This window comes from Miniopterus natalensis, chromosome 5 (assembly GCF_054644295.1).
Source record: "Miniopterus natalensis isolate mMinNat1 chromosome 5, mMinNat1.hap1, whole genome shotgun sequence".
Classification (NCBI taxonomy): domain Eukaryota; kingdom Metazoa; phylum Chordata; class Mammalia; order Chiroptera; family Miniopteridae; genus Miniopterus; species Miniopterus natalensis.
Window position 1 is genome coordinate 4806626 of NC_142085.1, and position 14548 is coordinate 4821173.

The following is a 14548-nucleotide window of genomic DNA, read 5'->3' on the forward strand; positions in this document are numbered from 1 at the left end:
GCGAAGGGAGAGACTGAAAATCACATCTCAGGGAAGGTCTCACTGAGGGGAAGGACGTAAAAATGGGGAGGCTCCTCCTCTCCGGCTGGGGTCTTTCTTGGGCACAAGGGATCAGACTGAGAGGGTTAAGATTTTGTGACTAACAGACTGAAGTAAATTGGGGGGGGAGGGGGAGAAAGGTAAGCAAAGCTGAGGAAATCTGGGAAAATGACACATAAAGATACAAACACAGAAGGTCAAGCCCAGGCCGGGCTGAGGCTAGAATGTGGACCCCAGTCCTCATGCATCACACTGTGGACACTGAGTCTCCAACAGATTGGTGACACAGGAATAGAAGCAGCCCTCATTTCTTTACTTTTTTGAGTTATGAAAGTATACCAGTTGTAGAAAAATCTAAGCCACAGATAATGAATTAAAGTGGAAAGCTAAAGCGCCCGGTCCTCAGCCCCTCCGGGCCTGGCTCCTAAATGATGCCCCGCACTTGAGCCGCCCGCCCCTCCGGCCAGTCTCATCTCATTCAGTCCTCACGACGACCCTAAAAGGACAGAACTAGCATCGCGCTTTTGATTTTAAAATTGTGGTAAACTATACATAACATAAAATCTACCATATTAGGGAGCCCTGAGACACTGAAGGTGGCCTACCTGCCCCGAAGCAGCAGGCGGTCGGTGCTTCCTCCTCAGCCACGGGGCGTCCAGCAGGGACAAGCCCAGGTCTTTGCTTGTTTGATGAGAATGTGGTTTGACGACCATGAGAATGGGAAGGATTCTGTAAAGGTCTCCCAGCTGCCGGGGCAGCCAGGGGAAGGATTCCGCACGGTCAGCATCCTCGCCGTGGTCCGCCCTGCTGCTCCTGGGTGCCTCCTCTGAGCACTGCAAGCAGTGCCAGTTTCTGCATGACCCTGGGTGGGCTTCTGCACGGCTCCGGGTGGGTTTCTGCATGGCTCCGGGTGTGGTTTCCGCATGGTTCCAGGTTGCACGGTTCCAGGAGTGGTTTCTGCACGGTTCCGGTGTGGTTTCTGCACGGTTCTGGTGTGGTTTCTGCATGGTTCCAGGTATGGTTTCTGCACGGCTCCAGGTGTGGTTTCTGCATGGTTCTGGGTGCGGTTTCTGCACGGCTCCGGGTGTGGTTTCTGCACGGTTCTGGGTGTGGTTTCTGCACGGTTCTGGGTGTGGTTTCTGCATGGCTCCGGGTGTGGTTTCTGCACGGTCTGGTGTGGTTTCTGCACGGCTCCGAGAGCACTGGAGGGAACTGCAGAGGGGAAGCTGGGAGTGAGTGGTCAAGCAGCTGTAGGAAGCCACTTGTATGGTGGTCCTAAGACTGAAGCTTTGCCCGTCTGAAAGGAAGGCGATGTCCCCACTGTGGTGCCATATGGTGACCAGGCCCTGGAAGCAGCCCAAGAAGAGAAAGAAAACGGAGGACACCTCACCATTCATGCTTGGAAGGAAATAAGTTACACTTGCCCTAATAAAAATGAGACAGGGAAAAATGTACCATTTTAACCATTTTTAAGCCTATAGTTCAGTGGCATTAAGCACATTCACAGTGCTGTGCCACCATCACCACCGTCTCCAGAGTTTTCCATCTTCCCCCACTGAGACTCTGTACCCAGCAAACAGTGTCTTCCCCCTTCTTCTTCCCCCGGCCCCTGGCACCCACCATTCTGCTTTCTGTCTGAGTTTAACTACACGAGGTACCTTGTAGAAGTGGAATCTGTATTTGTCCTTTTGTGACTGGCTTTTATTTCACTCAGCATAATGTCTTTGAGGCTCATTTGTGTTGAAGTATGTTTCAGAATTTCCTTCCTTTCTCCATTGTGTGTATAGGGTGTCCCCTCAAAATGTATACACACTTTGAATAAAGTGTTTATTAAAATATGTTTCATTTTCTTTTTAAAAATATTTTTTTTTATTGATTTCAGAGAGAGAGGAAGGGAGAGGGAGAGAGAGAGAAACATCAGTGATAAGAGTCATTGATCGGCCGCCTCCTGCACGCCCCCTGCTGGGGATCGAGCCTGCAACCCAGGCATGTGCCCTGACTGGGAATCCAACTGCGATCTCCTGGATCCCAGGTCAATGCTCAACTGCTGAGCTACGCTGGCCGGGCAATACATTTCATTTTCAAAACTAAGCTGTCAGCTGTTACAGTGTCCATACATTTTTTGGAACAACCTGTATGTACCACATTGTTTATTCACCTGACCATTGAGGGGCACTTAGGTTGCTTCCACCTTTTGCCTATTGTAGATAATGCTGCTATGAGTGTGGATGTACACATATCTGTTTGAGTTATGCTTTTATTTTAAATAACAGCTATATTGAAATATAATTCACATGCCATACCATTAATCCTTTTAAAGTGTACAATTGAATGGGTTATTTTTTTAATTAAAAATTGTGTTTACTTAGAAGCATTCAGAATGTCAACAAAACAGCTGCAACTTTTTTTCCAATTACAGAGTGGTAGTCAGTTAACAGAGCAATTATTTTGTGTAAACTGCCTCAGAGACAACTGAAGATGAAAAAACTTCCATCCCTGCATGTAACTAATTTGTGCTGGGCCCCACCAAGACCCTGCTTTGAATTCCCATGCCAGCTTGCAGCCCCCATCCTGCACCAGGCAAGGTACCCGGCTACTGAAGATAACCGCCGGACAGAGCCATCTAGACACACGGGGAGTATGTTAACCATACAAAACAGACACTTCACAGTTTAGAAACAAATCTCACAACAGCCTTACACTTCAATTGTTTTCTTTAGAAGGCGTGAGTTGTGTACAAGGAGGTTAACTGCTTTACAGACAATGAAGAACATCTGCGACTTAATCAGCACCTTCATTTTCCTCCTCAAGCTCCTCTTCTCCCTCTTCTTGCCTTTTTCAGCCTTGACGACTCCCTTCGGCCGCATCAGGCCCTCCGTAGCCCGGTAGCAGCACTATCCTCCTCGTATTTCTCCTGCGGCTTAGCTGCCTTCTTTCCATCGGGCCCCTTGCCATTCAGGCAGCGCAATCCCACATCTCCCAGCTTCTTTGCAGCACCACCAATGGACAGGCTGAGATGCTCTCCTTTGGTTTTGGGGTGATACTCAGAACAAAATGAGAAAAAGGCCAAAGGAGCCTTTGGGTGCATTGGGCTCCTTGAACTTCTCTTTTATTCCCCCTTTAGGAGGGATATAAGTTTTCATGTCTCTCACAAGGGCCTTGTCCATCTTTGCCCTGTCTTCAAATTCCCCCTTCTCTTTAGTAGATGTAGTCTTTTTAAAATTTTGTTGTTAATCTTCACCCAAGGATATACTTTTTCCATTGCTTTTTTAGAGAGAGTGGAAGGGAGGCAGGGGGGAGAGAGAGAGAGAAACATCAATGTGAGAGAGAGACATTGACTGGTTGTTCCCACACACACCCTCACCAGGGTGGGGAACCTGCTGCAACTCAGCTACTTGCCCTTGACCGGGAATTGAACTTGAGACCCTTTGGTGCTGGGGCTGACTCTCTAACCACTGAGCCACAGGGGCGAGGGCAGTAGACATAGTCTTCCACCTCTCCAGGCACTTCTTAGAAAACTTTGAGAAGTTGACTGAAGCATCTGGGTGCCTCTTATGCTCCTCCAGGGAGTTTGCACAAAGAATTCCAATGATGACGTGTTGCCTCTCTTTTGCTTCTTAGGATCTCCTGGGAGTCGAACCCACAACCCTTCGGTGCACAGGCCGATGCGCAACCAACTGAGCTACTCCGCCGGCCACATTGAGTGTGTTTTTTATGTGCTTCTTGGCCATTTGTGTATCTTTGGAGAAATATTTACTCAGAAATGTAAGAGTTCCTTTTATATTATTATATGCTTACATAATCCTATATCTGTGCTTAACAGATATATGATTTACAAGTATTTTATCCCATTCTGTGGGGCATCTTTCCACTTTTAAAAAAAATGTATCTTTACTGATTTCAGAGAGGAAGGGAGAGGGAGAGAGAGAAACATCAATGGTGAGTCACTGATGGGCTGCCTCCTGCGCGCCCCCTGCTGGGCATGGCCCCCTGCTCCGCCGCCCGGCTCCTCGGTTTCTAACTCAGCTTTGGTGCTGTGACCCGCTCTCAGGTTACCAAAAGCTCTTCACCGCAAGAAGCCAGATTTCCTCCAGGTGTCACTGCAGCCTCTCCCTGTCCCATCCCGGGGACTCCACTGCCGGTGAACAGCAACTTCTGGAGCCGAGGGAGCCCCGCGTGCCCCGCCGCGCCCTCCTGCTCTCCCGGCCGCGGCCGCGGGCTTCCCGCCTTCCCGGGGCTCCTACAGTCGGGGGGCTCCTCCAGCTGGTCCGAGCGCCGTCCCCGCCCGCCCCCCTCGTGGCCGTGACCGTGACCGTGACCGTGACCGTTTAGCGGGGCCCTGGCTGGGCGCGGAAGCGCGGGCTGCGCGCGGGGCGCGGAAGGGGCCGTGCACCTCTGCCCGGCGGCGGGGCGGGGAGCCCGGGGCGGACCCCGCGGCAGGGCAATGTGGGGCTCACCTCTGACGACCAGGACAGGAGAGTCCCGGAGGGAGCGAGGGCTGCGCTCCTCGGGGTCCGAGGTTAAAGCCCAAAACTGCGGTGAGAGTTGGGTTGAATTACCAGCCCCCACCCCGACAGTGGCGACAGTGGACGCCCCCTATTGGGCGATCTGGAAAGAACTATTTGAAGGACAGAGGGTTAAGCAGGGGCAAAAGAAACACGTTCGCCGGGAGCGCGCTCGCTAAGTAGCTGCGGTTTATTTAGGCGTGTCATTTCACCCTGAAGGAACCCCGAACGCAGCTGTACCCTGCTCTGCAGAGCTGGAAACACCTGCCCGAGTCACCCGAGGATCTGCACCCAGAGCTGCGCCGCCTCCCCTGAGTGCACCCCGTCTCCAGCGCTCAGCCGGAGGAGCCAGGCAGACAGGGCACGGCCCCCCCCCAGGTCTGCTGCTCCTCCCGTCAGGGCGCCCTGAGCGGTGCGCGGGAGCCAGCCCGGGGCTCCGGGAGGCGCGGGAAACCACCCGGAGCTTTTTCAGGCCGGCCGTGGGCGGGTGGGAGCTGCGTCCGGTAATGGTGGGAGGGAGCGTGCAAACGGGGGAAACCTCTGCAAATCCAGGATTTCCCCTGCTACCCCGCCCCCGGGGCTCACCGTCGCCGCTGTGACTGAACTCTCCTCCGAGGTTCCAAATGCCCCGAGTGGCTGCCAGACAGCCGGCCTGCACCCAGGGTCGCAGCGCGGGGGGACGGGGGCACCGGGCCGAGGGAAGGTGGGGAACACTGGTATTCGCGCCCGGGTGCCAACGCAGGAGTCTTGGGGGAGGGCTTGGGACTTGTCGTTGGAGTCCTTTTATTTGGGAGCAGTGGAAGAAGAGGTCCCATTTCTGTGCAGACCAGAGAACTGTCCTGGACGGGTGGGGCCTCTGCACAGCACAGAAGAGGGGAGATCTGTCTGTGGAATCGAGGATGGCTTTGGGGGGGAGGGGAGGCACTTTGTAGACCACATTCCTGACCCACATTCCTGCCAGGTCACCCAGGGGCCTGTGCTACAGGGGTCTGTGCTGAGCCGGACAGCCAGGGCCTAATCCCAGATCCTGGGTGCTTTGGGTCAGTCATTTCAGTACCAGAGTCAGGGGCCTTCCTTGGCTAGTTAAGATGTGCAACAGCCACCTCCCATGATAAAATAAGAGGTACGTCCTGGGGGGGCACGAGAGGAGCATCTTCATGGTGGGGAGAGACTTCCCAGCCCTGCCACGTCAGGAGGGGCCACTGTCCCAGCCGCAGCTGAGGCGTCCCTCAGACTTCCCTAAAGGCTGGAGGAGAAAGGAACGGAAGAACTGAGCAGCGGGTGACGGAGAATCTGACTCACAACACACCGCTGGGTTTTCTCCGGCCCATGGGCAATGGCAGGGACTGTTTTTCCCTCTGCCTGGCTTGCCGCCCTCTCATAGAAACTCCTGAGTCTGAGGGGAGGAGGTTAGAGGCAGGGATGTTTCCACCCCCTCCCCCACCTGCTTAAGGCTCCCTTTCTGAATTCCTGGTCCTGCCCCGTCCCCGCCCCCCCAACTCTGCCTGCCTGCTGCCAGAATGCCCATCATTTTAGAGACCACACTTACTGCCAAGTGTGTGACCCTATCGTGCAGGGCACAGCTGGAAAGCCACTGTCTGCAGGTACCCCCAGCCAGTGAGGGGTGCAGTGGAGGTGTTCTCATTTGTTCCAGGTGTTGTTGACTCTAAAAGCCCAGGCTGGATAGGTGTACACAGGCAGGAGCTCTGGGAGCGATGGGACATTTGGGATTAGTCAAGCCCTTTCTGCAGGGCAGGCTTCCACCCCCTGGCCCAGCTCCAGGCCAGGTGGGCCTGGGCACTGGTGAGGTGGGCCAGAGGTGTGTGCAGTGGGAGGGAGGCTTGAACTCAGAGGCTGCTGGGTTTCTGTTGAGCAGAGGTTGGTGGCACAGAAGCTGGTAATCAGCTAATATTGGCTGGGGCACCCCCTTCTCTAACCTCTGAGAGAGGCTGCTTCCGCTGCTGTTCACATCCACTCATTCAGCAAACATTCACTACGTTTCTCTTGGGAAGGTGCTACCCCAGACACTGGACACACGGGGAACAGGACAGCCACCTTCCCCCATGGAGGCCCCAGGACATCAGGATGAAGAACCTGGGGCAAACAATTAAGGGTGCTGGGTGTTATGGAGCAAAGTGCAGGGTGTATCTCCAGGTGCCGTGAGAGCAGTGAAGCTGGGGGGGGGTAAGGGGGGGACCTGGCTTGTGTGTAGGACCCAGTGTCTGGCTGGGGAGGCAGACACCATAGGGAAAGGATGAGGAATCTAGCTGATGAAGGGGTTGTGTGCGTGCGTGTGTGCGTGTGTGTCGGTGTCTGTGGAGTTAACCCTTCTTTAGCTCAGCTTGGCAGACAGCTTTGGTAAAACTGCTGGTGCTCCAATTGGTGGCAGCTAAGAGAGCGGTATGAACGAGGCGCCACTCTCAGGGGCGATCTTCCGGTAGAACAGGCCCGGACCTCGCCTCCTTTCCACACGTTCAACCCGAGTCCGCCGCTCACTAGCCATGGGAACCGGAGTGAGTTGCCCACCTTTTGCATTGTAAAGATCAGAGACAAGGTGTGTAAATGGAACGTTGTGGCATACTATACATTAACACTTAAGCTATTACTGTAGTATAACTCTTATCTAGATTATATACATAGGATAGTATCACATATGCAGTGCAGTACTGTATATAGCACAGTGTATATTGTATCAGTGTTTGGTACAACTATGACTATAGTATAATTGTAACTATAATAGTTGGTAGTTACTGTTATTATGTACACCAAGCTTATATCCAAAATGACTTCGATAGTTACAAGAAAGGACAGAAATGTGATAAATCTGGATATAGTTAAACAAGAGTAAAACACTGAACCAAGCAGGAAGGGAGAGAGGGTGTGTATACAGGGCTAGGTGATATCTGGGGGGGGGGGGCAGGGAGGCTTGGAAGGTGAATCAGAGGCCTCTCTGTAGCTCCGTAGCTGAGGGGAGCTCCCCATGCTGGCTGCTTTCGCCAGCCTCCCTCCCCAAGACATCCTATTCCAGGGAGCTCAGAGTTTTCAGCCTCCAGAATCTATGTGCAGTGTTTGGATGAGGGATACTGAACAGAAGGGAGGCTGCTGTGCTTGCCGACAGGAGCGGACACCCTTCAGCAGCGTGCGGGTGCACCCCCACCCTCAGTGTTCGGGTGCGTGCCCTCTCCGCAGTGTAGAGGAATACCACAGCTTTGCCTACAAAGCATGTTGGCAAACTTTGGATTTTTGCCAGTATGATAGGTATGATTTGTATTTTTCTTATTAGAAAGCAAGGTTGAACATTTTTTTTAATGTTATGGAGCCCTTTACATTTCTTTCTGTGAATTGTTCATGTCTTTTGCAATTTTTAAATTGAATTTGTAGGGGTGGAAACATTTCCCCTTCTCTTTTAGGTTCTTTGGCTAATCTAACAATTAAATTGAGGTAAGACATTAATGGGAGAAAAACAAATTCAGTTACATACTTATGGGAGCCCGTGAAGACCTGAGACTCACAGGCAGTCAGGCAGCCGAGGCTGTGGCATCCTAAGGAGCGGGAGGGGGTTCAGGGAGCAGGGCGATGCAGGGAGGTGAGAAGAGCAGACGCTTGGTAGTCAGGTGTTCCCCGAGCCAAGCTGGCAGGTCTTTCAGACAGAAAGGTCCTCTCTGGGACTAGCCCTCTGCCTGGCACAGGCCCCTAATAAACTCCTCTGGGCAGTTAAGGGAGAGCTCAGAAGCGTCCCCCGAGTCTGCTGGGTGTCGGCGGGCGGCAGCTCCGAGCACCCACACTCAGAGCCGTGTGGCACACGCTTGGGCGGCTGCTCTGCCCCTTCATGCTGTGGTCCTTTCCTCTCGACTTTTTGAGCTCTTTACATGTAGCATGTCAGCCGTTTGTCTGTGATATGTTTGTCACCTTACTTTGCTTATGTTTTTCCTTACAAGGTTTTGCTTTTAACTTTTCAAGTATTCAGATTTGTCAAAGTTTCCCCTCAGCCCAGCTGGCGTGGCTCAGCAGTTGAGTGTCGGCCTAGGATCCGGGAGACTGAGGTTCGATTCCCGATCAGGGCACAGGCCCAGGTTGCCGGCTCGATCCCCAGTGAGGGGCCTGCAGGAGGCAGCCGATCAATAACTCTCATCATTGATGTTTCTCTCTCTCTCTCCCTCTCCCTTCCTCTCTGAAATCAATAAAGATATATTTAAAAAAAAAAGTTTCCCCTCAATTGCAGCTAGATTTTTAGCCATAGTTATGTAAGTCTTGTATTCTATATGGAATTTATTCTTTTGAGTGACACAATAAATTGATCTAATTTTATCTTTTTTCATAGAGTCTCAGATTTGATATTGCTGGTCCTGCCCCCCCCCCCCCCCCAGCTTGCTTTTTCCTGGACATTTTATTCTGTTCTAGGTTTGCCAAAACTGGACATGTGTCAGAATAAACATCTGCTCCTCTGGGCCTTGGGTTCCTTGCTACTGCTTTTCTTTCCTGGACTCTGATTTCTGCAGTGTTTTTCCAGCAGCTCAAGGGAGATGACCTTTCCGGCTTCAGGAAGAGGGATTCCATCTGGAGCAGATCCTGTCGGCGGGAGGGCTGCTCTGCGTGGGCGAGGGGCAGCTTCCTGGGGTGTCCGGGAACACCCAGGACTCAGTTTCCTTGGAGATCCTTGTTTCCACCCCCTCCAGCTCTGTTTTCCGTGTCAGGACGTGCTGACTCTCTAACTGGAGAAAACTGGTGGCAGAGGAGGGAGCAGGAAGCCTCCCTTCCAGGTGCTCACCCAGTGCCCAGGGCAGATCCTGTCATCAGCACCAGCTCCCACTTACTGTTTCTACCCCAGGGGCCAGGCACTGTACTAAATGCTTTACAGGAGTAAGTCATCTACTCTTGACCTGATAGTTGGCTACGGTTGGTGCTCCCAGAAGGGAAAAGATGTCAGAGACTGGGTCACACAGTCCGTGCGTAGCAGGATTTGGGTCTCTCCTCATTCCCAGGTGACACACCTACGTCTGCTTCCATAACGAAAGGCGCACTGCCCCTGTGGCTCCCACGCTTCCCGCCCGGGACAGCCCCGTGTCACTGCCCGCACGCCCTGCGCTCGCCGTGGGCCGTGGCCCGTGGCCCGCCCCGGGTTCTGCAGCCGTCACGCTGGGCCGTGGGCCGTGGGCCGTGGGCCGTGGGCCGTGGGCCGTGGCCTGCCCCGGGTTCTGCAGCCGTCACGCTGGGCCGTGGGCCGTGGGCCGTGGCCCGCCCCGGGTTCTGCAGCCGTCACGCTGGGCCGTGGGCCGTGGGCCGTGGGCCGTGGGCCGTGGCCCGCCCCGGGTTCTGCAGCCGTCACGCTGGGCCGTGGGCTCTGGCTGCGGGGGCCCCTCTTGCTTACCTTTTATTCTGTTGCCAGCACAACGCCTGGCACATGGCGGATGCTCAGTACGTACCTGTTGGATGACCAAATATATGAAAATAGAAGGGAAAGGAATGTGTGTTGGAGAGGAAGGGCAGGAGCAGAGGAGGCCTGGCAAAGAGACACAGGTTTGGGGTAAAACGGTGGAGTCCGGGGTGCAGGGCAAGGGCTCATGCTGCTGTTTGCTTAGAAGCTTAGAAAAGAGCTTCCTTTCAGGTGGTTTCCATTTTTTAGCAACTTAGTGAGGAAATCACTGTGGTCATTTTCTTTCTTTTTTTAAAACATATTTTTATTGATTTCAGAGGGAGGGAGAGGGAGAGAGAGATAGAAACCAATGATGAGAGAGAGTCATTGATCGGCTGCCTCCTGCACGACCCCCACTGGGGATCAAACCCGCAACCTGGGCATGTGCCCTGGCCGGGAATCGAACCGCGATCGCCTGGATCATAAGTCGATGCTCAGCCACCGAGCCACGCAGCCCTGCACCGTGGTCATTTTCTGTTGCTTACCGGATATACCTTGCTTTCTGAACACACCATCTAACGGGCCCAGGACCTGGCCAGAGTTCCCTTTGCAGCTGAATATGCATCTCTTCTGCCACCTTCAGCTTTGGGACACTTCCATTCCATATGCAAGCACCCTCAACCCTCCATTCAGCAGGAAACAAAACAGAGGAACAAAACCCTGACCGCCTTTGTGGGCAAAAAGGGGCCATGTGCTAACCTGATGAGCTCAGGGGGGCCCTGCGTGGCGGACTTGCAAACTCGGAGACCTAAAGTGACCACAAAGCATGGCCTGAAATTAAAACTTTTAAATTAAAAAGCTGTTTGTGGCGGGTAGTCATGTCCCAGGCCGGCATCTTCCCTGACAAGGGTCCGTCTTTACCCTAACTGAGCCTGTCTATTGTCTTTTTCCATCTGTGATAACATATCATGGGAATGTCGGAGCAATTTTCCTTTTTCCGGACCCCTCAAAGCTCAGGCACCGCTCTGCGCTCTGCGGAGACCCCCGTCCCCTCCTCGTATTGAGTCAACTGTCCTGCACCCACCTAAGTAAAAGAAGTGTGTCCGTCACTTCACTTTCTGTCCAAGCCCAGAGGTTTCCCCGCTTTGCTCCCCCCCAACCTGTCACCCCTGGATTTCATGTGACCCACTCACATCCCCTCTTCTGATTGTAACGTGTAAACAAGGGGCCACTGCCATTCTCGGGAGACTGTCTCAGCCTTGGAGAGTCTGCTTCCCGGGAATGGTCGGCAGTTTGGCTCAAACAAACTCACAGAATTCTTCACAGGTTTGTTTCTTACGTTAACACCTACAAACAAGCTAAGGTGATGGAGGTTTCAGAGAACAAAGAAACGCCCAAGTTCCCTCGGGGGGGGCCTTCTGTAAGTCTGCACAGGTGAGTAAGGAAAATAGAAACTGGCCTCTCTAGGCCTTGAGGAGACCTGGGGGACCGGTTGGGGTAGAACAGCCGGGCAGGTGGCCTGGCCGCCAGGAGGAAACCGCCCTCAGAGCCCTTTGGGGCCGAGCAGTGCCTCCGCTTGAGCCCCACGCTCCACCCCACCTTCTCTGCCTCTCTGTCCCCGTCTCTCCTCTCTGCTCCAGTACCAAGGCGTCTACACCTGGCTGCTCTTTTTCCCTCCTTTTTTCTTCTTCCTCTGTCCCCCCTCTCTCCCTCCGTCCCTCTGTTTTTCTTTCTGCTTTAGGATATGGTAGAATCATTAATTTGGGGAAATTTTACTCTTTTGTGGGAGAAAACTCTTTAATGTGCTCTTGGATTATATGAAATTACAGCAGAGTCTTAACCGAGAGGCTGATCAAAGAGGTTCCATTACTGAGCACAAGGAAGGGAGAGGGTGTCTTCCTTCAGCAGAGAGGTGAGAAATGTCCACCCTGGGGCACCCTGGCACAGAGATCGTTTTAGGCACAGTTGTGTCTGATGTGGAATTATATCTATCCCCTGTTCTGGACTATAATTTCCCTACTTGGCTGTTCTATCCATGGTTAAACCTCCACTGAAGCTGCCTCAACACCTACCCAGTGTCAGCTTGCAATGGAAAGGAGGGGCAGACAAAGCTGGACCCCACAGGGAGGGGAAGACAAAGCTGGACCCCCACAGGGAGGGGAAGACAAGCTGGACCCCACAGGGAGGGGCAGAGGAAGCTGGACCCCACAGGGAGGGAGAGACAAAGCTGGACCCCACAGGGAGGGGCAGAGGAAGCTGGACCCCACAGGGAGGGGCAGAGGAAGCTGGACCCCACAGGGAGGGGCAGAGGAAGCTGGACCCCACAGGGAGGGGCTGACCAGGCTGGACCCCACAGGGAGGGGCTGACCAGGCTGGACCCCACAGGGAAGGGGTCAGAAGGAGAAGCAAGAGGTGATTCCAACCAGGACAATGACCACACTTTTTGGGTCCAGCCCCAGAACTTCCTGCAGTTGTAGGAAAGTGGGCCCTGAGCTATTTGGCTCTGAAAAGGAAAGGCAAGGGATGGCTAAAGGCTATCGGCCTGGAGAGCCTGTTCTTTCCCACAGAGCCTGCATATTGCCGAGTGTCTCTGTCCTGGGACTAAATTCTCACCCTCTGCCTGCTGGCAGCCCCCCCACCTCCTACCTCTTCTAAACGCCTCCCTTTTCACACTTTCTTCTTGTTAGGGTTTTGGCGAGGCTGTAAAAGATTTCACAGCTCAGAGGACAGATGCAAAGAAGGAGTTTATTTTACTTTCCCCACGGAAGGGGAAAGGGCCAAGGCAAGATGCATGTGAATCAATACGAGGGCGCAGAACAAAAGGGCGGCCTGGGGTTTTAAGCAGGTACTGTTGCTAGGCGACAAAGAAAGGAGGGTTTGGGTTGTGCCTTGAAGTGAGCAGATACCAGGAAGTTGTCCTGAAAAGTTATACTTTGTTTTCGTTCCAAGAGACAGTCCGGCTGATGTCCTAGGGAGGTGTCTTATCAGTATTCACCCCAATTCTATAAAACATGCTTTGAGCAAAAGTTATGAAGGGTTCGGAAGAGGCTTGTTTGAAGGGGAGGGGGAAGGGAACTTTCTACTAAGTGGAGGCTCCTTGGTAGAACTGTCCCTGAGTTGTGCAAACAGCAGGGGCGGGGAGAATGTAGCCTTGAGAGTAGCTTATCTTGTCTGCAGTGTGAACCCTCTAGAGGGGCTGTTTGAGTCAGAGGAGCCAACAACTTTGGGGCTTAATTACCAGGGGCTTTTCATAAACTGTGGGTGGCCACAGCAAAGAACAAGAGAGCCTTTTCTGGCAGTACGCTTCTCCCCCCTCTTTGCCTCCTTCTCAATCTTTTTTCCACATTCTTCAACATTTTTTTCTGTTTTTCCCTCTTTCCACCCCACCATGGGGTCTTGTCTTTTCTATCTCCCCATCTCCCCCGTCTGCTTTCACACAGCTCCCTGCTTTTCTCTATGTGTCTTTGCAACAGCTTCTTATCCCATCCATTCAGCAAACTAGAGGATGCAAACCCATGGCCTGCTGCCTGAATATATGCAGAAAAATACAGTCTGCTAACAGAATGTTTAGCAAAAATATTGAATCCATTCCTAACATTTAAAAATAGAAAATTGGACATAAAATCCAGATTTCCAGCTTTTGAAGATTCAGACTCCGGCACTGTGGGGCCCACATTCGTTTCTGGCAGGGCCAGTGGAGCTGGGAGGCAGCCCCTCCTCTCAGGTCCTGTGGGCTCCCTGACACTGGGAAACGTCAATTGGCATTTGTCGTTTAGCTGGAGCAGCTCTTTCTCGTCTGGCAGCAAGGTTTTTGCCCTTACCACGTGCTTATTCCAAGGCTGAGAAGGAAGGTGCCGGGGGCGCCGCCCCTTCCGCGCCTCTGCCACCGAGGGACTCGGCCTTGTTCTCCCCCTCGCAGCCTCTTTCCCCACACGGATCCTCTTCTCACCTTTTGTTCATATAAAGACTGGATTTTAATGTGTCAGCGTGAGAAACATTTAAACCTGCAGAGAATTTTTATGAGTTTATTTGAGCCAAACTGTCAACAATTGCAGAGAAGGAAAATCTCAACAGATTGAGAAAATGCTCCAGAGAACAGAAGTTTTAGCACTTATTTTATACATTAGAATCTTAGAATCAAAGGAGAAGATGTAGGGGGTACATGAAATCCACTGCTGACAGGCTAGGGGGGCGAGGGAGCAAAGTGGGGGGCGGCCCTCTGGGACTGGGTAAAAAGTAAACCGAATAGACATACTTTTACATTGGTGGGTACAGGATAGTTAACAGTCAACAAGGAACATGACAACCACAGAAATGAGGGGCTTTATGGTCTTTGTCCTGGCACAGTGTCTGTGCCCTGCGGGGTCCAGAAAAAGGCAGTTACCCCGACATTTCAAAGGTGTGTTATCCTAAATTCAAAAAGACAGCAGACAGGCTCAGTTAAGGTAAAGATGGACCTTTGTCAGGGAAGATAGCCACCTAGGCCTAGAACTTGACTACATGGCATGATCTGCCTTTAATTTAAAAGTTTTAATTTTAGCCCTGGCCAGGTGCTCAGTCCCATACACCAAAAGGCTGTGGGTTCAATTCCTGGTCAGGGTGCATGCGGGAGGCAACCGATTGATGCTTCTCACACTGACTTCTCTCTCTC

The 14548-nt window shown here is 52.7% G+C and overlaps 1 pseudogene; it reads right to left on the bottom strand.

The window, feature by feature from the left end:
- Positions 1 to 2905: 2905 nt before the first annotated feature.
- Positions 2906 to 6609, bottom strand: LOC148092993 (high mobility group protein B1 pseudogene; annotated as a pseudogene).
- Positions 6610 to 14548: the final 7939 nt, after the last annotated feature.